The sequence below is a fragment of the Cynocephalus volans genome, chromosome 13 (genome assembly GCF_027409185.1).
Source record: "Cynocephalus volans isolate mCynVol1 chromosome 13, mCynVol1.pri, whole genome shotgun sequence".
NCBI lineage: Eukaryota > Metazoa > Chordata > Mammalia > Dermoptera > Cynocephalidae > Cynocephalus > Cynocephalus volans.
The window spans coordinates 43,505,233-43,527,701 of NC_084472.1; the positions used below are offsets into that span (position 1 = coordinate 43,505,233).

The 22,469-nt window shown below is 37.9% G+C and overlaps 1 protein-coding gene across 3 annotated transcripts in view; it reads right to left on the reverse strand.

The window, feature by feature from the left end:
* Window positions 1-21,691, reverse strand: part of SMAD2 (SMAD family member 2) — an 82,618-nt gene extending 60,927 nt beyond the window's left edge. For 2 of the 3 annotated variants that reach the window (XM_063076544.1, XM_063076542.1), the window contains exons 1-2: window positions 21,358-21,691; window positions 20,978-21,063 (exon numbers count right to left, since the gene is read on the reverse strand). The gene's annotated coding sequence lies outside the window, so the exon portion shown is untranslated. The remainder of the gene's footprint in view (window positions 1-20,977; window positions 21,064-21,357) is intronic. The other variant, XM_063076543.1, reaches the window with a different exon arrangement.
* Window positions 21,692-22,469: the final 778 nt, after the last annotated feature.

Here is a 22,469-nt window from a genome sequence, read left to right on the forward strand (position 1 = left end):
TTGGTAAATTCCTAAAAAGTTAAACATACTTCCACCCTACATCGCAATTTTACTCCTAGACACATATTCAAGAAAAAATGAAAGCATATGTCCACAAAAAGAGACCTGTACAATAGTGTTCATAGTAGCCTGTTCATAACAGCCAAAAACTGGAAACAACCAAAATATCAACAAGAAGAAAAAACCGTAGTATAGTCATACAAAAGAATACTGCTCAGAAACAACATGGATGAATCTCAAAAACATGCTGGGCAAAAGACACAAAAATATATATACTGTCTAATTCCATTTATGACTTCCCAAAACAGGCAAAACTAATCTAAAGTCAAAATGACAGTCAAAATGACAGTCTCAGATGTACTGGGGAAGGAAATGGAAATGTGTGAACAGAGGCATAAAGTACCTTTCTGGGGTGATAAAAATTGTTTTCTATCTTGTTTTGACAGGCAGTCATATGTGAGTACACAATTATCAAAACTCACAGGACTGAACATTAAGGTTTGTGCATTTCATCAGATATAAATTACAATTCAAAAAAAATTTTAGAGGTGTCTGGACAAATACATTAAGAGGTTCCTAAATAAACAGTTACCTCAAAACCTTCAGTATATCAATGCACACAGCAAATTTCAGAAGGGAAGAGGTTGCAACTGGCCAAAGATGTAATCCTAGAGTGTCTGCCCACAGCTTGCCAGTAGCCTCTGTAAGCACATCTAGGCAAATGCTGGGGGACAGGACCAGGCTGGGGTGGGAAAAGGTGAAAAATCTTTACTGTTTTGAGGACAAAAATTGAGAGTCAAAATGAAATCCAATCACAAACTTATTTGAGGCACTGACAGCACGGTCGATGTAACGGCGCTATACATTTACTAAAGAGGAAATGTTAACTATAACCTCAAGAAATGACTTTGAATTCTCAAAAGACCATTTTCAAAAAGGTCTTCCAACTGAAGATACTGAGGCTTTGGCATAGTCTGCCAGAAAATAATGATCACAACCTAATTCACATCAAGTTCACGCCCCCCTAAAGGGAAAAATAATTAATGGGTCTTCAAGTTCAATTCAGGAGACTGTCCCAAGAGTCTCCCAGAAAAGGCAACATGGTATGCCAAACTTCATAAATTTGGACACAAAACCCTTTTTTATGGACATATGATCTCCACATAACAATGCTACAATGGCAACACTGAGAGCCCAGTTGTGATTCAGACACTAAAAATCTGAAAGGAGCCAATAGGATTATGTGACTTTCTTTAGCAATATAGCAGAAATAGGAAAAAGAGGTTTGCTCTAAGCTAGGGAGTTGTAAGGCAAGTAATGGATCAACACTGAGAATTTGAGTAGCCTTTTTAAACTGTCTATAGTGATGGACTCTGTAATAATATACTTAGAAAAGCACTACAGTATATAAAGCTACAACTTGACAAACTAATAAAGCAAAGACACACAAAACTCCATCAGACACATATAATAATCCACCAACTAGAAACCTGGGACTACCGGGCAGCAAAAGGCATATCTGGCTACCTTTGGCCCCTGCTGAATTCCTACTCTGTGCCACAAAGTATGTTTTAGGGGAGCTAACTATATAAACCTTAATACCATGTGACACAGTGTTATCCTAGCACAGAGACAATGATTAATTCAACCTATAGAAGGGAGTGTTATCAAAAAAGTGACACCAGAGCAAAAGTTTGAAGAGAGAGTATACCAAACAGAAAGTTCAGCATGTTTCCTAAAGACAAGGAAACGCTTTAGGAGCTACAAAAAATTGAGGTTACTGCTAGAAATGGAGTGCAGGAAGCATTAAGGTAGGAGATGAGGGGGAGAATAAGGCCAGCCCAGAATAAACAGCCGAAGAAAGAAGTGCTAATGATAGGAGTATTCAGTTATTTCAGAGGCAATTCGCCCATCTTATTGACCAACTGGATGTAGACAGTTTAGTGAAAAGGATTCAAAGATAACTGATGAGGATGCGCAATGTAACTGAGCAGCATGTGATGGTACATTAATCATCATTTGGAACACGGAAAGAGAAGCAAACCAGCAGGCTAAGGTTACAGGGCCAGTTTTATACATGCCTTTATGTACTTAACTGTATTCATCACATGGCCAGGAAGCAGTATATAATCTAGTAGACTCAGGAAATAAGTTAGGCAGTGCATAAATAAGAGTGTGCCCAAGCTAGGCAGAGACGGCTGCAGTCCTGAAGAAAAGGAGAACAGCCAGTCCCTAGGCTTGGTTTCTGAGGACTGTCCAGGCCTGCTCTAGCTCCACACCAAGTTTACCCTTAGAACAAAGCCTCTTTTTTAACTAGCATGAGTGATTTCTGTTCCCTGTGAAAAACTGAGAGAAAAAGCAAAACATAAAAAGAATCTACCTAAGTGTTCATACCTTTTGCTCAATTATTCCATTCACAAGAATTTAGCCAAAGATGATGAATAAAAATTAGATTTTAGTGTAATTAGCAAAAATAAAAGGGATTCTCCAGTATTACGAAGAAACTGAGTAAACAGTTTCTGACGCTTTTGTTAAGAGAAATGTTTCTCATGAGTCCAGATGTATTCATGGGATCTAAAAATCTTCTATAAAACCCTTAAAATTTGTTTTCTTCATGGAAATGAAAACACCTTATGTTTAAGCCTATTCTGGGTCATCTGAATGACCACATGACCTGGTACTGCCACATGATTTCAGTGCCCCATGTCTTACAAAAGCAGTTATGACCACTTATGAAACTACACGAACACTTAAAGTTAACAGTCTTAATTTTTCATGTCTTAGTAACCATGGGTGCTGACACCTGATTATCTCTGGAGTACTTTTAAAGTAGGTAATTAAATTTATTAGTAATACTGATAATACATTTCAACTAGTTGAGCATGTTCTATTTCAAATAACTGAAGTATTTAGTCAATATTTTTTAAATGTAAATATGCTGAATGCAGGTTGACAAGAAATGTGAGGAAAGCTTGTTGAAAGATTCATATTATCTTTTAATTCTGTTTTTCCATGAAGTTTCTGAAGTACCTGTGAAGACAGCAATATGTTCCAAGTTGAAGACAAATGGAATAAAAAAATAAGAAAATTAGATTTATGATCAAGTTATCAAAATGCCAAGGAGTCATTTACAGAATACAGATTTCCTTCAATTGTGTGGCAGCAAGCTCTCTACGAAGTTAAAATTTTTTTCAATATCTCCAAGAATTGAAAATGAAGTTCAGATGCTAATTCTGTTTCTAATTCCAGCAATAAGTGATATATAATGCAGGTTTCAAAAGAACAGGAAGACTTTATCTTTATAAGTGAATGCTTATCAAATAACCATAGTAAAATTGGGATTCTAAGATTACTCACTGGAAAGTTTCAGTTGGGTAAGAGGTCTGATTATCCTGAACTTACAGTAAATAAAGCCTTCAAGTTATTAGTAACTCTATAACATAGTTTTATAAATAGCATTCTCCGTATGTTTTATTAAACTACAGTTCATATTTTTTGCAGTCTTTAACTGTGTTGTACTTTTCTCACTGTTTTTATTTTGATATAAGCCCTATCACCGAATACGCATTAAAAAAAATCTCTAAATCCTTAGAATGATTTTTTACTTTATATCGTCTTTTAGAATACAAAAAATTATATTTTAATCTAAAATATTTTATGACAGAACTTTGCTTCTTTTTAAAGAAATCCTGTTCTGCTCCCCAAATATAGTATGAAAAATTTATTGAGTGCCTAAGTCTAAGAGTGCAGTAAGCATGAACTCAACCAACTCTTTTAATTTAAGAACCAAATGGGCTAGGTACTATTATTTACAAATGAGGAACCTGAAGCACAAAGAAGTACCCTGATGTTATAAGAGGAATCCCCACTAGATCTTTTTTTTTTTTTTTTTTTTTTAAATGTGGTGGCTGGCTGGTATGGGGATAGGAACCGTTGACTTTGGGACCTTGGTTTTATAACACTGCACTCTAACCAACTGGACTAAATGGCCAGCTCCCCTCTAGATATTCTTAGACATTTTCAATCTCACTTTTAATATTTAGTTTACTAATATATCAAAATTTGTTTTTAAGAGGTGCAACAGTGATCTAATTACCTGTCACAAAATAGCCTATTTCATATCAGCACTGTTCATTATTATTCATCTTTTAATAATCCATAATGCCACTCCCTCATATATCAAATCCCTATTAAATAAAGGTCTCATCGTGGGCTTTCTCGTCTGTTCACACATTACATCAATATCACAGAATTAGAATTGCTATTTACTTTCTAGTTAGTCCTTATATTTGCTAGGGTGAGCCACCCTCCTTATTTTTCAAATTTCTGTTAGCTGTTGGTTATTTTAAGTTTAGCATGTTAAGTTCCACAAAAAACCGGCCTGGCCAGTTAGTTCAGTTGGTTAGAGTGCAGCTTTATAACACCAAGTTCATGGGTTCAGATGCCCATACCAGCCAGCCACCAAAAAAAAAAAGACAAGTTCCACAAAAACCCTGTAGGATTTTGATTGGAAGTACGAGTTAATATCAATTTGTGGAGAACTAACATATGTATGATATTAAGTGTTCCTATTATGAAAATGAGATGTTTCTATTTATTTTGGACTTTCTCCGTAAAGGACTCACACATCTTGTTAAATTTACTTATTCCTCCAGGTATCTTGATTTTTTATTGTGAATGGGATGTTTATTTTTAAAATTATATATTTCAATCGTACAAACAAAAAAAAATATTATATCAAACACTTGTGTACCTTCCATCCAGCTGTCAAATCTTAGCATTTTGCTGTATTTGATCAGATATAAGAAATAAGACATGATGTACACTGCTGAAGTCCACTATGTACACCTTTCTGACCCTATTTCCCTCCCTCTTGCTTCTCAGAGATAATCACTATCCTGAATTTCCTCCATGATCAGTTAACAGCTTTGCTACATTATATCTATACAATTTTGTATATTTTATAAATTTATATGAAAGTTTAATGTTCATATCAAATTGCTTTTTTTACTCAGTATTACAACTACCCATGTGGATACATATAAACCTAAATTCTAATTCACTTCTTTAACTGTCATATGCATTCTTCTCTTGATGATTACTTAGGTTTCCAATTTTCTACTCTTATAAGCTGCCATAAATAATCTGGTATATATCTTCCTACACTATGTGAAAGCTCTTCTATAACAGAAACTTTTAGACTTTTTAAACAAAATATCCCACAGTGAGAAATATATTTTACACTACAACCTAGTGTACATACACATACATACACACATACCACACACACTCTCTATTGAGACATTTCACTATGTTGTACTCTATATCTCTAAACTGAGGGTCATGAACCATTAGTGAGCATGAAATCAATGTAGTAGATCCTGAGAAAAATATTTTAAAAAGAATAAAAAAGAAAAAAATAGAAAATAGACTTTCAGTTTTTGTGACAAGTAAAATGTATTTCCCAGTCTGGGTCTGTCAAAAACAGACAAAGAAAGCCACTGCCTTAGGACATATACCAAGGAATAGAAATGCAGTACAGTAGGACACGCACATACACAACTTTACCATGTACTGCCAAAATGGTGTACCAATTGTCATTCCCACCAGGGAACCAAGAGTTCCTATTTTACCCAATATCACCAACATTTGACATTTTTGGTCCCTGTAATTTTGGCCATTAGGATGGGTGATACATAGAGGGTTGCTGATGTTTGCCCTTCCCTGACTACTAAGGAGTTCCAAAATATATTTACATTTAGTAATTTTTCATGATTCTATTCCTAAGAATCACCTGTTCACATTCACCATCTTTTTCTTAATTCACAGCAATCATTTATATTGTTTGTTTTTTGGCAGCTGGCGGGTACCAGAATCCAAACCTTCAACCATGGTGTTAAATGTGACTTAACAGTGATTGTGAGATCATTTATACCTTCTGGATACTAAGCTTTTGTCAGTTCCACATGCTGCATTATTTTTACCCAATAAGTGACTTTTGATGGCCTTCTTACTACAGTATTTCACTTTAATGTGCTCAAATTTATCAATTGTTTGAAATCCTGTATGATGTATACATTTGTATCTTCTTTAAAATCCTTCCACACACTATGATCTTCTAAGAAAAGTCATAAAGTCTAATGTTTTGCTTTTTACCTTTGCTACCTAATCTACTTGAAATTTACTTTTGTGTATGGTGTGATGTATGTATCCTCCCCTCCCCAACTCAGGTAACTAAGTACACTATTGTAACTTTCCACTACCATTTTAGGATGCCACATGTATTTCCAGGCTCTTTTTTTTTTTCTTCCACTAGTCTACATTTGAGGCATATATCATCATCTCTTAATCACTAAAGTTATAGATTATATCCTGGAATCTGATAAAGTGAATTCCCTTTTACCTGCTTGGATTTTAACTGAAATGACACTGAATTTATAAATAAGTGGAGCAAAACTCACATCTTTACTGTATCTTTCATTCATAAACACAAGCATCTCTTATAATTTTAATTATATGAGTCTTAAAATTTTCTCCATTAAAGTCTCATACATGTTTTTGTTTTTCCCTATATATTTTGTAGTTTATGTTGCCATTTTAAATGGTGGCTTTTTAAACTTTGTGTTGGCACACACAAATCACTGATTTTTCACACACACATTTTTAAAAAATCAACTTATTTGGTGAGAAACTAGTTAAAGGTCACAAAGATTGATTATGATTTATAAAAATGAGTATACTAATTATCCTGATTTGATCACCACTTATGGAACACATGTACTGATATTCGACTCAGTACCCCAAACTATAATCAATTATCTTTAAAAAAAATAAAAAATCAACTTTATTGAGTCAGAACTTACATACAATAAAATGTACAGATGTTAAGTATGCAGTTTGATGAATTCTGATGTTTAGATCCATACAACCATCATCCCAATCAATACACAGAACATTTCCATCATCCAGAAGGTTCCTCATGTCCCTTTTCAGTCACTCTACCCTCCCCAACCCAGGCAACTCCTGACTGATCTGATTTCTATAACCAAGTATTAATTTTACCTGCTCTAGAAATTCATGTGAATGGAATTATACCATATGTACTCTTCTGTGTATATTTCTTTTTACTAACATCTTTTAATAAGTTCTCCTGTATCCCTAGTTTTCTAAGAATTTTTGTTATGAACAAGTACTGAATTTTATCATATGCTTTGCTTTTCCTCCCCATAATCCCATCAAGATTAGCATATGATTTTTCTGCTTTAATGCATTAATGTGATGAATTTCATTTACAGGTTTTCTAATATTCAATCATCCTTACATTTCTAAGACAAACCCTAATTAGTCATGGTATTTTTTTGTTTTGAGTAAACGCTAACATTTTACCTACAATTTTTATTGCCATCTTCATTAGTGAAATGTGGACTATATGTTTCCCTTCTCAAAGTATCTGGTTGAGGTATCAAGATTACAGCTGCCTTGCAAAATGATTTTTTTCTGTTATTTTCAATAACATTTTGTATAGGACTGAAATTACTGAATCCTCACATGTTTTGTAGTACTTGCCCATCTGGGGTTTTTACTTGGGGTTTGGTGTTTTCGGATTTTAAATTTTATTTTGGTATAGGCAGATTTCTAACTATGAATGTGTTTTTAAATCATACTCTACTCAAGTTTATAATTTTTATGAAAGCAACTTTAGTAATTTATTTTGCTAGAAATTGTCCACTTTACCTGCTTCCAAACTTAATTTGTGCAGTTTTAAAATCTCAATTTGTCTGCAGTTATACCCTTGTCATTTTTAATACATTTGTAATTTCTTTTTCTCCACTCTCAACCTTGGCAAACTCAGTCTCTTCAACTAGCACCTTTGGTTTACTTGATATAACTGTATGTTTTTTTTTAATTAACATCTGCTCTTATTTCCTTCCTTTTTCTAACTCATTACATTCTAAACTTTTTAACTCATTATATAATTAACTCATTAATTTTGGGTTATTTATTAACAAACATTCAAGGTTCTAAATTCCCCATACAGGCAAATGCAGTTTTGTTTTATTCCAGTTTTGATAGGTAGTATTTTCATGCATTATGTTCTAAATATTTCCTAATTTCCACTGAATTGTTCTTCATCTTATAAATAAATGTTTTTTAGTATATAACTGAATTTGGCATTGATGATGCTATCCTTCTATTATGTTACTAACTTAACTGCACTGGGGTCCAAGGATGTCATTTGTAGGGTATAAATTCTTCAGAATTTGTTCAAACAAAACCTGCTTTGAAGTCTAGCACAAACCAATTTTTGTAAAAATTCTATGGGTACTTGAATATATCTTCTGTAATTGTTGGGTGCTTGCTAATTGTACTCCTCCAATCATTTATAACCTTGTAATTCTTTTAATCTACCTTTTCTTAAATTACTGAGGTGTGTTAAAATTTCCTACTATGATTATAGATTTGTTGACTTGTAATTCTGCCAATTTTACCTTACATATTACACCTGGTATATTTTTCCATTTCTTTACTGTTAAACTATGTCCTCATACTTTTAGGACTGTCTCTACTAATAAAAAGCCCCTAGTTGGATTTTTTTTCCATTCTCCTTTAACCAGCAAGTTTTAACTGCAATTATGTATTGGGTTTATGAAGATATTTAAGCTTATTTTCCACCGTCTTATTTTGTGTTTTCTAATGCCTATGCATTTTCTTTGCTTCTTTTTTCTCTTTCCCTGCCTTATATAGGAATAATCAAGTTTTCTTCATTTCCACTCACTCATCCCCATTTACTTGGAGTTATACATTTTATACATTCTATTTCAATTCCTTTGGAGGGTAACCCAAAATTTTCTTAACAAAAAACCTTAATGTATCAATGAGTTACAGGTGAAGACAGCAGCCTACTAACAACCATAAATAAAGAAATTTAAAAAAAAAAAAAGAATCTCATGAGAATAAGGAGAACAAGAAAGAAGAAAACAAGGAAAATTTTGATAGCTAGGAAATGGATAAACATTAAGTGTGAACATATCACAGTCTACTAACTCTAGGCTAGCTGTAGGGAAAACTGAGAAATATCCTGATTTATACACAGAATCCTCAAAAGGTTATAGAACCCACAGCACCAATCACAGTAGGAACTGAGTGTCAGGAGAAGGAAGAAGATAAGACAGGCAAGACTGAGTGAGAGTTACTTAAGAAGAAATTAGATCCTTAGATCCACTCTAAGTCTCTGATAACTGCCCATCTGCCCCAATGTTTATTTTCTGCAGAGGATATAAAGGACTAGGAGATGGCCTGGGTACCATTAGGACAGAGGGAGTAAATGAACATGAGCACACTGTATGCTAAATTTAGCAGACTCCCAAACCCTTTTCTCCACTGGGTTCTGGCTCCCAAATACTAGAAGCCACATCTCTACCTGGTGAGTCAGATCAAAAGACTCTTCTGTAGGGTACCTGACCAACCCAGAAGGAAAGGTGCAGAGATACTAATATTGAGAGTTTACCAACAAACAGCCCACTCAGATCCCTCTACAGGGAAACTGAAAGGAGACAAGCCTCACCCACATGTTCAGTTTCTAATCAGCTTTTTAGAACCCTATTTCTTAATCAAAAATTACTTTATCTGAGGAAAAATGTAAAATAAAAACAAAAAATTCAGCTTCTGGAAAACTGAGACTACACTGAGAAAGAAAACATTTTTTAAATCATCAGTATAGCCAAAATAGAAGATATAGCGACCCTGAAACAAGCACAGCATGCTCTAATAAGGAACATTCAGAGAATAAAAGAATACCTCTTAGGTAGCTTGCTAAAGCTCACGACAGCAGAAATAGGAAAAAATAAAATCAATAGAAGACATGGAAGATAAAGTAGAGGAACTCTTTCAGAAAGTAGAAAAGAAAAATGGAAAACAGTAAAGAAAAGTGAAGAAAACTAGATGACCAGCTCTGGAAGTACAATGTCTAAACAGGAGTTCCAGAAACACATCAGAGATATAGGAGAGTAGGGGGTCACATAAAGAAATCAAGAAAATCCCACGAACTGAAAGATGGGAGTTTCCAGATGGAAAGAGTCCATCAAGACCCCAGTACAATAGATGAAAACACAACTACATCAAGGCCTGTGGCAGTGAAACTTCAGAATGCTGAGGACAAAGAAAGTGCCTAAATTTTCCAGGGCGAAAAATAGGTCATACAACAGTAACACTGTAAATGAAGTCAACAGAGCAACGCCTTCATAATTCTGGAAAAAAACAAACAAACAAACAAACAAAACCTTCCAACCTAGACTTCTAATACCCAGCCAGGGTAGAATAATGCCATTTTCACACATGTAACAACTCCAAATATTTACCTCCCACATTCTCTCTCAAAGAAGGTCCTGAAGGATATGTTTCATCAAAAAGAAAGAGAGGGCCAGCCCATGGCTCACTTGGGAGAGTGTGGTGCTGACATCACCAAGTCAAGGGTTAAGATTCCCTCTTTAAAAAAAAAAAAAGAAAGAAAGAAAGAGGAGTAAAAGAAGAAAGAATAGGAGATCTAAGAATGAAAGAAATCCATAATATGACAGTGAAGAGGGATCCCAGGATGACTGTGTATTAGGTGTAGAAGCAACTGGTGCAAGCTGGTGCACGTTCAAGTGTGGAGCCAAGAATAATGCCACAATGTTATGCCCCACAGATATGTACAATCAACTATGTTCCAATAAAAAATAAATTAATTTTTAAAAAAATGCCATGCTTCTCTCCAAAGTGAACAAATATCATAAAAGTCAATGAAAGCATCACTTTCACTGATGAGACTCAAATGGTAATGGAAAACGGATGACAGTGAACAAGAGGCAGTAAAGACAGCCTAGTACCTCTTTTACCAATATCTTAACAAGAGATTTCTGATCCCACAGATTACAATACAAAAGAAAAAATTTTTTGACTGAGTAAAAGAATTCTCATATTCATACATGTTTTTAGAGGCATGGGATTTCTTTAGACCAGTGCTGTCCAATAGCAATAGGATGTAAGCCACATATTAACTGTAAGCATTCTATTAGCCACATTTAAAAAGTAAAAATATGTGTGCATTAGTCAGTTCAGGTTGTTAGAACAATGTACCATGAACTGGGAGGCTTAGAATCAACAGAAATTTATTTCTCACAGTTCTGTAGGCTGGAAGTTAGGGTACCAGGAGGATTGGGTTCCAGTGAAGGCCCTCTTCTGGGCTGCAGACTGCCAAGGAGAGAGGGTGAGAGAGCTCCCTGGGTCTCTTTTATAAGAACACTAATTCCGTGCATGATGGCTCTATCCTCATGATCTAATCACCTCCCAAATGCCCCCCTCCTAATACCATCATATTAGAAGTTAGGATTTCAACACATGAATTGGCGGGTGGAGGGGGGGAAGCAGCGAGCTGAGCCAACATTTAGTCCCTAAAATGAAATTAATCTTTTCATAATTTAATAATTTTATTTTTTAACCCAATATATCTAAAATATTATCATTTCAATATGCAATCAGCATTAAAATTATTGAGATTTTAAGTACTATTTTTTGTACTAAGTTAGAAATCTACTATGTACTCTACACTTGCAGCCCATCTCAATTCAGACTGGCTATATTTCAAGGGCTCAATAGCCACATGTGGCTAGTGGCTAGCGGCTATCACACCAGACAGAGCAGCTCTAGAAAGATACACAAGAAGCTAGTAATAGTGGTCATGTTTCTGGAAAGCAGATTTGGGCAGCAGGAGGCAGTAGATGTGAGGAATACTTACTTTTCATTATTTACTATTTTCTTCCTTTCGAATTTTGTACGATGTGCATGTATTTATTACCTAGTTAAAAAATAAGTAAAGCACATTCCCTAAAATAAATTACAAATGTAGATATGGCCTACTTTTAGAAATCTATCTTATAGACATATCTGCACAGGTGCAAAATGATGTATAAACAAAGTTATTTGTTGCAGCATTGTTTTTAATACCACAAGAGTGGAAATAACGTAAATGTCCATCAATACAGGACGGATAAAACATATTCTAGACACCCATACAAAAGGGTATTATTCAACCCAAAGAAAAAGAAAAAACACTGAATATGTACTGCCATGGAATAACTTACAAGATGTACTACTAAGTGAAATACACGACCATTTGTATTAAAAGGGTGTTAAATAAAATTATAGGAGGCCACTGTATTGGACCAACTTCTTGAACTAGGTCCCAAGAAACTAAACTAAACACCAATATGGAATCACCTCTGCTAAGTTTCAGGTCACTGAGGTTGTAGTCCAACCTTCAGAGAAATCAGGAGAGGGCCGGCCGTGGCTCACTTGGGAGAGTGTGGTGCTGATAACACCAAGGCCACGGGTTTGGATCCCTATATAGGGACGGCCGGTTGCTCACTTGGGACAGTGTGGTGCTGACAACACCAAGTCAAGGGTTAAGATCCCCTTACCAGTCATCTTTTAAAAAAAAGAGAAAGAGAAATCAGGAGAAAGAAATAACAGCCAATTTCCCAAACAGATTAGTTTAAATCTTCAATAGACATGATAATGAAGTTCCCTCTGCTTTAATCCTCACACAAAAGAGATAGACTGATGTTAACTAGTCAGTTATTTTTCTATTGCTGTTTTCCTGTCCCCACCTTACAAGGAAAGTAACTTTGAAATGAACAATACCCCTGCCTTTTTTTTCTGTTTCTGCTTTCTTCAGCCTTTTTCAGCTTTAAAATCAACCTCTTTTGCTCAGCTCATTGGAACACTTACTCTATTTTATGGAATAACGTATTGCCTGATTCTAGAATTGCAATAAAGCCAATTGAGATCTTTAAACTACTTTTGCTGTAATTTTATTCTTTGCTCACATATGCATAAAATCTCTGGAACAATACACAAAAACCTGGTAACACTACTTGCCTTTGGAAAGGCAACTGGGTGGCAAAGACAGGCTCACAAAGAGATTTTTCACTGCGTACCCTTTGCATTTTGAATTACAACATTTCATTACCTATACAAAAATTCACCATTTCACATCTAGCTGTGTATCTTTTTACTTACCCTGCTTAGCCTTCTTGTGATATTGAAATCCTTCTAAAGACTAGTGTTTTTCTAGTTCCTCCATAAAGGGGTTTGAGGCTTTGCCCCAATGGCCACCAATGTTTCAATGATATGACATTTTTTTTTAAGCAAACAGCTCCCAGAGTTCTGTCCCCTTTTCTCCAATAATACTACAACCTCATCCCCATATTCTGGATCCTATCTCTAGTAAACTTCCCAAGACCAGCTTTTCCTTAACACTGGCTGATTTTTCTAAGTTTTCAGTATCTGGGCCCTTTCTTTCTCTGTCAAGGTCAACTATATACATAAGAGAAAACCTGTCTTATGTGTTAATTCAACATTACCACATGTTTGAAGTAGGAGAAATGGGCCTAATATGTGTCTCTCCTAGCAAGTGTGTTTGTGTCATTTTAAGAAATTTAGATAAAGAGTATAGTTAGTAATGGCAAACAGTGAAGAAAGTAGTATGAACACTGAGAAAAAACTATTAGGTTAAACTTGGCAGTTCATCTGGAAGGGCAGTAGAAAGGAGAATACGAGGAACTTTAAAAAGTTCATAGCAAAATAAAATTAAAAGATAATACAAATCTTTCCATGAACTTTCTGAAGTACCCCTATAATGAAAAAGGGTAGCAAATAACACTTTTCAAAGTTGAACTCGAGAACAAAGGAAGTCATTAAATATAGAAAGCAAATGTAGATTGTTCTTTTAAGAGGCATAGAGGGAAAAGAAATTTCAAATATCTTCAAACTAGAGAAATAAAATATTCCCGAATTACCTATATGAATTTTCATTTCCAAAGAAAATCACAGTTAAATATTTCAACATAAAATACTTGAAATATGATGCTGCTGCCTCATACAGAATACCTGAGGTCGCACTGGAAATTAATATAAATACTGTATTAGATATTTGGCAATTTATGTTCAAACATATCATACGAAGTACAGAAAAAAGCAGCATCACTTAGTGACTTAGAATTTCACAACTGTTTTAGTCAAAGAAATCATTAGTAACCAAATAGGAAGCATTTTAAAAAACCACTAAAATACATTAAAAACTAATTTTTAAAAAACAGATTTCTCAATTCTCACTATAATTACGTTCTTTCCAAAGCTGTAAGCTACTAAGAAAAGACACTGCCAACTGGAAACCTAAGTTGGCCCCATGGACAATGATGGGTAATGTGCCTTCTACACAAAAGCAAACAAAACTTTCATGTGTTTAATTTCATGGGCTGTCAGAACTGAATGTGAGGATCTGAATTTAACCCGAGAAGCAAGTCATTAGGTTCAGTTAAAAGTCCTCATTACATAGGGACTGCTGAGTAAAGAGACTACCTGTTCCTTACATAAGAATTATACTGCTTTCACCTTTAATGAGTTGTGTGGACTCCATGGTTCTATAAACAGCTTGGAAACACACAACTTAAACACTAATTTATCATTCCCAGATTATAAAAATGCAGTTATTGGGAGACTATACAGGCCCAGATTCAAATCAGCATAAATATTAAGTATTCCACTCATCCTTCAAATTCCCATTGTGGCTCTCCTGAACCCTCTTTTGAACAGCATCTAACACTCAAATAAAATCACAGGGGTAGTCCTCAAGCTACAAAAGTTCAATTAAAGCAAGGTCTAGAGAAGTGCTGTCCAAAAGAACTTTCTACAAGGATGGAAATGTCCTTTATCTGTGCTGTCCAATATAGCAGCCATTAGCCACACATGACTACCTAAATTTAGATTACAATTAATTAAAATTAGATAAAATTTAACATTCAGTTCCTCAGTCACAGTACCCACATTTCATGTGCTAAATAGCCACATATGGCTGACAGCTACCTATTAGACACTGCAGATCTACAGCAAAGATTTCTCTAAGACATTGTCCCTCAGTGGCGCTTCAAAGGCTTCCTGGGGGTAAGAATGAAAGGAAAACTGATCTGCAGGGCTTCAGCAACTGCTCATTCTCCCTTCTGCAAAAGAGCATTAGTCCTTTTATCGGTTTTACATTTTCAGGTTCTGCAGAACAGTTCTCTTTTTAAGGCTTTCTGGTTGCTGCTGTGTGTGCAGGTATGTGTGTAATTTAAATCTGAAAAGTACTGATTTGGAGCAGAAATGGCCAATGCACAAACCTCTGGCCAAAGCTGGACCCTCCTGACAGTAATAATACTTTAAAAGGAAAAGCTTAAGTGACAGGCTAACATGAACTACAACCTAACCACCTGTCCATTAAGTATTTAAAAAGTTGACCTAAACATGGAAAATTTACGTTCGCTGTCACGAGTAAAGCATCTCCAGTCAACAAAAAAGTTTCAACAGTTGATTCAAGTCAAGGGAGAAAGTTCATGAGCCCAGCTTCCATTGCACCATTTATAGGAGTTTATGCTGTCAACTCTGCAAATCAGATTCACTGCCCACATTTTGAAATGAAAGATGTGATTAAGATGGACAATATTCTTAATATTAACAAGACTTTAACTATTATCTCTTTATAGAACTTTTGGAAGTAGCTGAAGCAGCATATGAAAACGTAAGTTTACTTTTTAAATGCAAGTAAATTTCAAGATCACAGATTTGCTACGCTACTTCCTCAGATCAAGTCAAAAGACAAGAGACTTAAGGTAATGAACAGATGGACTTCTAGTGGTTCACCCAAGATTATTCTTCCTTATTAACTGAATACATTAAACCTGAAACTATCTCCCTACCTCCAAGAGAGGAAGAAAGGTAGGGCACTGTAGATTAATCAAGAAAATGCAGGTTTTCAGATACAAACTAGACAGGTGTATACTGAACAGACAGCAACTAAAGTCTACAATCACTGCTCTACATTGTTGAAGCCAACGTAATCTCAGATTTTGAAACAATACAGAGCTACTGGGAAAAATTAGTGACAATTTCACAGTAAATTCACAAATTTTAACGAGAACAAATCACTGTAGGATTTCTGTTTTCTTAAGAGAACGAACCTGAAGATACATCTAAATTACCAAGCACCTGCCCTATCATCCTGGCTCAGTTACAAATAAGGGAATCCACTGAGCTAAAGGAAAATCACCACACTCTAGAATATAAGACAAGTGTGTAAATCACAGAATTACGCTAATATTTCTGGCTATCTGGCCAAACCAGAGGCAATGTCTAAATCTACATGGCTTGGCAAAGCTACATTCTCCCTTCATGAAATTGCTGGATTGAAGCTAAGAGCTATCTTTGAAATGTGAATCTAAAATCAGCACTGAAGTATGTCCTAACTGAACTCATCACAATTATACCAATCTGGAGAAATGATCAAATTGATTAGTGACAACTAACTGTGCATTTTTTTTTAATGAAAAAGGATGAATTACTTTTGAACTACTGCTAAAAAAAAATCTCATTTTTTTAATAGCCAAGGCTATACATTACAAGGTCATCAATAATTATTTGGTAGAGTAGATGATTTAGAAAGTAACCCTGAGGTAGAAAGGAGGAGAATCCAAACTATATATATATATCAAAGCAAGTATTGGGCAGAAGTCACCTATAAGAGGCAAGAACCCTCAACAGAGAGACTGGCCAACTCTCTGTCCACACTTGCTCCATCCTGGAAATCTCTAGCATATTCTATCTCATAATCCGAGTGAAAAGTTTTACATTACACACTACAGACTGACCAAAAAGACTTACTCTGAAGAGAAGGTGTGGCATAGGGTGCTATACCACTTAGATTGCCTTTCTTTACTAAGCAGGCTAGCATAAAGGGTTTTCAGTCTGGAATCAAGGCTCTGAATGGCAAAACAAATGAAAAACATCTTGGTTATTATAGATACTATGGATCTTTCATGAAATAAATTGTTCCCTATAGCACAATGTTCTACCCCTTTAAAAACATTGTTAATCATCCTGAATGACAGTCAAAAGTATATTATGTAGACTACTGCACTCTTAAAAAAAAACTCTCCCAAACATTTTTTAAGCTAATTGGTGAACATTCATCATTACTATGCTTTCAGGTCTGGTCCTGCACTGAATAGCCCCAGACATGCTAGTCAGGCTTTGAACATTGGTTTTTGTGTCTTGTAGATTATCTCTATTATCCTGACCAGGCTGTTATCTGTTTTTTCTTACGATAGGCAGTAGGCTAACAGTTCCCCATCCTCCTACCTACTCCCAATACCCTCTTTAAACCTCCCACATTATCCATAATCTACTTGTTTATAATCTACTGTGGGTTTAGAAGCCACATAACTTTACTTGTTAGAAATATTTTAAATAAATGCCAACAGGTTCTGAAGAAGGGTCTCAAAGGCTCTCCTATGCTTTAAGGTATGGACTTGAACAATTTGGCTACCCCAGGCCTTTGCTGCTTAGAGTCTGCTTCTCAAATGCATTTTATAGTAGGTCAAGGATAACACTGCAGGCAAATCATAGGGATTAGAAAGAGTCCAAATAACTGAAACCCACAAGTAGAAGAGAGCAAGAGGAGAGATACTGGGGAGGACCCTTATGTCTCAGGCAATGTTCCAGGTACTTTAATCGCAATCACTCGATCCTTACAACTTTAAGTGGGGATTTTTACCTCCATTTTCAGTCAGAAAACCAAGCTCAGGAGTGAATTAACTTGCCCAAAATGATAACTGAGAAACCAAGTATTAGCCTAGGGCTGTCCAACTCCAAAATCCAAGGCCTTTCCACTAGGAGAGACTGGTGCCCAATCCTTATTTTTGGTTTAACTAATTGTTTTTACATTTTATTCCTGATCATTTCACTGGAACCTAACTGATTCAAGTTTGCTATCTTTCCTTAACCAGATTCTGTAACTAAAGGGCAATGGATAATCAAAGTAAAGCCACATTAAGCTTAGCTCTGCAAGCGTATATTTTTTCAGCAACAAACATCAAACGTGTTTCTGAAAGACTGACCATTTCTTCATTTTGTACAAACTGTGCAAAAATGGTGACAGGCCTCCCTGCCCACTCCCAAAATACAGATTGTTCCCAGTTACACTCTGAGTTAACATTTCACATCTTCCCTAGTGCTGTCCTCTACAGTTGATAGAAAGCAATGCAAGCACACTTTAGGAACTGGCTCAAGTAACGAATTTATTGCATGCTCCCTCAATTTGTACATTAACATCATTTGCTTACTCTAAACACTGGGGAATGGGGCAGAGGACATGAGCAGTTTCCACTTTTCTAATTCCATTAAGGAACACAGGGGTGTACTTATTTGCTGTTACATACTTTATTGCCTAGTCCAGGGCCTGACACACAGAAAAAGCTTTTTGTTGAACAAATGCTGCCTGTTCAATAAATACACATTATTGCTGAATAAATGCATAACCTCTCCTGAACTGGTTTTCAGTTCTTTATATTTCACATTTTCTGACATATCCTCGTAATGCTCAGAGTGGAAAACATCTTTCCTCTTAAAGAAACTAAGAACCTAAAAATGGCTCTTCTATTCCCATTAAAAGTCAAGGAATCTAAAAGACATGCCCCTCTCCACCCTCGAAAAATGACTCTTGTCCCAAGAATATGAATAAACCTCCATCTGCCACACTCCACTAAATACAGCTTTTATATGCATTACAAAAACACCTGTATATAATAAAACCACTTCAAAATGAGGCTTATGGAGTCCTAACACACAAAACTAAACAAGGATATGGAAAGCTTTTAGACCTAAAAGTCAAAACCTACACTATTCACAGAATGAAAAATTCAACAGATATTTGACCAGCAGTTTATGCAGCGAAACTGAGTGTTTTTACCCCACTCAGATTTTCTCACAATGTGAAGTAAAAAGATTATAGCAACATGATTCTAATACTTATAATATAAAAATGAAAAAGGTACAACCTCTTGCCATCTTGAGGTAGAAACAACCTTTGTTCCTATTAGAGAGAACTTATGAAATACACAAAACCATCCCCAATATTCCTACTTAAAAGTTAAAACACATACCAAGCCATGACAAGCCATAAACAAGAAATTACCCTGCAGTTTCTTACAAGACTATTTCAGGGACCTTACAGATTGTGTAAAGAATTGACCACTTACAACCAGGTACTGATAGGTCACAACCTTGAAAAACCAAACTTTTGTTGAACACCTACAATTTAAAATCACTTTAGAAGGTTTAGCTACAAAATACAAAAACCAAGCTCTTTCTAAGAGCAATTTCTTACTAACAAAAAGCCCAGAAATGAATGCTTCCAATCATACGATGTTAATTAAACCTGGTCAACGAACTTCCTTAAACTCACTTAAATCCAATAGATTTTAACATTAAGAGTATAAGGAAGCACTCCCTTTAGAAATGCCCGAAGATGTAAACTATTTATATTTACTACCACAGCTAAGTTTATGGCAAAAACTAAGGAACTTTAAAAATAAAATCAGTGTTGCTTTCTGAATGTAATATATACGTTTGCTAAATAACCATTTTGTGTGCCCGAAGATGTAAACTATTTATATTTACTACCACTGCTAAGTTTATGGCAAAAACTAAGGAACTTTAAAAATAAAATCAGTGTTGCTTTCTGAATGTAATATATACGTTTGCTAAATAACCATTTTGTGGAGGAAATTCTTTAAATATCCTGCACAGGTTTTTTTTAAGGCAAATGAAAAAAACCCTCAAACTGATACATTTATGATATCCATTTTTACATTATTTCTCCCATTTCTGTGTTACGTTTGCTTCAATAACTCATCTGTTATTCAAACCTCATTTAACTACTTGACTTAGACTTCTCTGTAAGAAGGAAACTTTTTTAAAGTGGGTCAAAAGTAGAATAATTGCAAATACATTTTTAGCATAATAGAGCAAATTAATTCTATTATTAGGCTCAAGATAAACACCCGTTCTATCAGTGGTACAGGTTCAATTCAAAAGAAATCAGGAGAAAAAAATGAAAGGGAATTTTGGAAATTAATTCACATTTCAGGAGCCATTTTTGAGAAGACGTAATTACTCCAAATAAGTTTGTCTGATCTTTTTTTCTGTATTTACTGTATTAACAATTATTTTACTTATGCCGTTTTAAAAGTTTAACACACCAAAATTTAGGATATTCCAAATTGTAACAAATAAGACATGACTGATGGAGAGTGCTTTCAAATTCGTCTCACCTAGAGATTCTTGTTCTAAATAAAGGTTTGATTCACAACAAACTGGTAGTATTTAGCATTTAAAGGATCGAGAAGAAGGAATAACAAAAGCAACTTAGGTATTGCTTTGCTTTGGTTTAGTATCAAAAAGAAACCATAACGACGTAAGTTTAAGTAAGTAAAAGACAAAAAGAGTACCAATCCCAAGGACGGTATCCCCCACAAGAGAAAAAAATAATTAAAGCTGCAATTTTGAAAACCAAGTTTGAAATACATGAAATCAATTAGAGTGCTTTCTAAAGCCGTGTGATGAAAAGTAATGGGCTCCATTCACAGAACTTTCACAAGTGAGCAAAGGATGATCTCGACAACACGAGCCCTGTGCGTGTGTGCGTGCGAGTACACACAAGCAATTCAGAACCCGAGCGTACCACGGTTAACAAAGATTACAGGACAAAAAAAAGGGGGGCAAGGTGGAAGCAAAGTATCACACGCTCCTAACACGGCTTCCCAACAACTCCTGAAACAAGAGCTCTAGTCTTTCGGCTTTAAAAATCAGAATCACAAACTATGGAGAGTGTCGGCCGCGGAGGGGAAGGGATGCGGGCGGCCCCCGCCCGGAGCCGTGCTGGCGGGGAGCTCCGAGATGCAGAACCCCTACCCTCCCGGCCCCCCGATCCCGCACGCCCGAGCAGGCACACCCACGTCCCCCGACCTCGCCACACCCCAACCCCCACCGTGGCCATGTGACACGGCCCAGCGCCCCGGCCGCGGCCAAACACAAACACACCCCCGGCCCGCGGGCGCCCAGGATTTACCTGCACGGAAGCACCAGGTCCCGCCCCGTCAGATGCGGGGGGTCCGGGACCTTTTGTTCCTTCCTCTTCCGATGGGATGGAGGGGGCTGGGAGGGGAAGAGGGAATGGGCGATTGGAGGCGGAACTGAAAATACTCCCGGCCGCCGTCTTCCCGCCCCGCCCCGCCCCCCAGGCCCGTGCGCCGGCCACAGGGGGAGGGTGGGGGCCGGACCGCCGCCCGTGGGCAAGAGGGGGTGGGGACGCGCGCGCCCGGCCGCCCCTCCTCCCCTCAGGCGCGCTCCCGCATCCCCTCCCGTCCGCCCGCACGGCCGCGCCCTCCGCCGCCGGCCCACCTCCGCTTCCGCCCTCCGCCCTCGGCCGCCGCAGCGCGGCGCACCCACCTCCGGGCGGCTTGCTCGGCGCTCGCGGGCTGCTGGCTGGCGAGCTGCTCCTCCGCCGCCGCGGCCGCGCGGGTAGACCCGCCTCCTTCCCCGGGCCGCGAGCCCCGCCGATTCGCCGGCGCAGCCCCGGGGCTGGCACCCTGCCGCCCGCTGATTGGCGCCCCCAGCCGCCCGTTAGGGCGCGAGGCACGCCGGCCGAGCGCCGCGCGGGGCGCGCACGGAAGATGGAGGGAGCGCAGGAGGGAAGGAAGGAAGCCGAGCGCCGCGGAAAGGGCCGGGAAGCGAGCGGGGCGCGAGGAGGCGCCGGCCACCGCCTCCCCACCTCCCTCTGCTTTCGGCCCGCCCCGCCTCCCGGCCGGACCGGCGGCGCGCACAACCAATCAGCGCGCGGGGAGCTCGGGGTGTGAGCCGCGCGTCGGGGACCTCGAATCGGAAGGGAGACGTCGCTCGGTGATTGGTTCCGCCTCCCTCGTCGAGCGTGAGGCGAGGCGCGGCTGGCCGGGAGGGGTGGGATGCCCGCGGTTTCGCTTGAGTTCCTCTCGGGCGCGCTCTTCCACGGGTTCGGGGGCGGGGAAGGCCAGCACCATCCACGCTGGGAAGACGGTTCCCGGCGACCACTGGGACCCATGCCCTCCCTGGCCCGCCCCAAAGCCATTGGGTGGGGCTTGTGGGGTGCCGCCGCTTCGTCCATCTTCAGTCGTGAAGCCAGGAGTGGACACGTGCCCATCTCCTGGGGGAGGGGTCCCTGGGCCCGCCCCAAGGCCAGCACGCGCTTCGGGCAGAAAGACGCTTCTGGAGAAGCGAGTCCCTGATCCGCAAGTGGGCGCGCCGGCATGCAAGCTTGTGGGCGGGGCCGAGATGTAAATAAGCCCAGAGCCAGGGTAAGAGATGCCAGGTATTTTTGTTTAACATGATTCTTGACTCCACGTTTAGTAAACATATTAAAAATGAGTGTCCCGAATGGTCCTTGTGAAGGCTAAAAGACGGTGATGTGGCTAGGCCCCAGTTCGCACATCTGCCCTACAGGAGGCAGCAAGTCTCTAAACTTATGACTGCCCAGGTGGGCATAAGCGGGCTCAGGGGTAATCTGGTTTCTGTTACCTTAAGGACAC